Source organism: Anneissia japonica, unplaced genomic scaffold (genome assembly GCF_011630105.1).
Source record: "Anneissia japonica isolate Jap-2015-1 unplaced genomic scaffold, ASM1163010v1 scaffold96923_len36874_cov136, whole genome shotgun sequence".
NCBI classification, from domain to species: domain Eukaryota; kingdom Metazoa; phylum Echinodermata; class Crinoidea; order Comatulida; family Comatulidae; genus Anneissia; species Anneissia japonica.
The window spans coordinates 8,848-10,017 of record NW_022753389.1 but is presented as its reverse complement, the minus strand read 5'-3'; the positions used below and the strand labels follow the sequence as shown (position 1 = coordinate 10,017).

The following is a 1,170-nucleotide window of genomic DNA, read 5'->3' as shown; positions in this document are numbered from 1 at the left end:
ATATAATGTTGGGGGCACTGGCATATCATTAAAGTAGACAATGCTAACAAATATGGTTTGACTATTTAACGGTATAACTTATATTTTGCACACACACTTTTATTATGAATAATTTGCGTGCAGCATATATAAATTAGGTCTATGCATAAATCGTAATTTTCGTACGTAAATTTCATTAGCGTGCATAGGTTACATGCTCAATCATGAATGTAATGACCGAAGTTCCAATGAAGAGAGGGGCGGATCCTTGGAGCACGGTGACTATCACCCACCCCCAAATAATAATTTAAAAGAAAGAAAGAAGTAAAGCAAGTCCAGGAAGAAGAGACCTACTTGAAAAAAAAAACAAAGAAAAATAAAAAGCTAATTTCCGACTTAAATTCTATCAGTGTGGTCTCGGGCATTTCTACCCCCGCTTGAAAATTATAGGAAAATATACCGTATTAGGAAAAATGACAACATTCACAAGCTGTCTCTTATACACATCTCAGGCGTTACATAACTGGTCAAAGCTCCATACGAATCAAAGTGTTCTTTGTATCGGTTTTATTGTTTGGTCTTTTTGGTGTAAACATTTTAAAATTATAATCAATTGTAAATTTATGTAATTCAGCTATTTTGCTGCCAACTGAATTGTGAATACAGTAAATTGAAATTGAGTAAAATGCTGGGTCGAGTGGCGCAGGAGGAGCCCGTCTGATAAATCTGCTCCCTGGAAGCCACGGATATTTGATGAATTATGGCGAATTTATATTACTTACTTGATAGACATCGCGTTACTATAATATGACTTCATGTAGGCTATGCTTTCTAATGTTGAAATCAGCTTCCAAAACTAAAACATTTTGAATAAAGCAAGAAACAAAGAGTATGCAATGTAACCATCTAATTTATTTTCAAATCCTCATTCTTGAAAGTTAAATTTTGGAAATTTTGCATGAAATCTGTCAACCACGCAATCATGGTCGAGGTTGCTTCACCTATCACGATGTATTTCAACCATCATGAGACTATCTAAATGAGCATTTGTCATAACAGAACGCAAATTATTTATAATTAGTCTCATTAAATTACTATTATTATCATATGCCACCACAATATGGTGGCTAAACGAATATTACATGTAAATATTTTTTTTTATTTGTTTGTTCCCCGACAAAATTTATCGTC

At 33.6% G+C, this 1,170-nt stretch overlaps 1 protein-coding gene across 1 annotated transcript in view; it reads right to left on the bottom strand.

Annotated features, from left to right (window-relative positions):
• The window catches only part of LOC117122831, a 4,405-nt gene that overhangs the window by 2,770 nt on the left and 465 nt on the right, over positions 1–1,170 (bottom strand). The gene's annotated exons all lie outside the window — the stretch shown is intronic.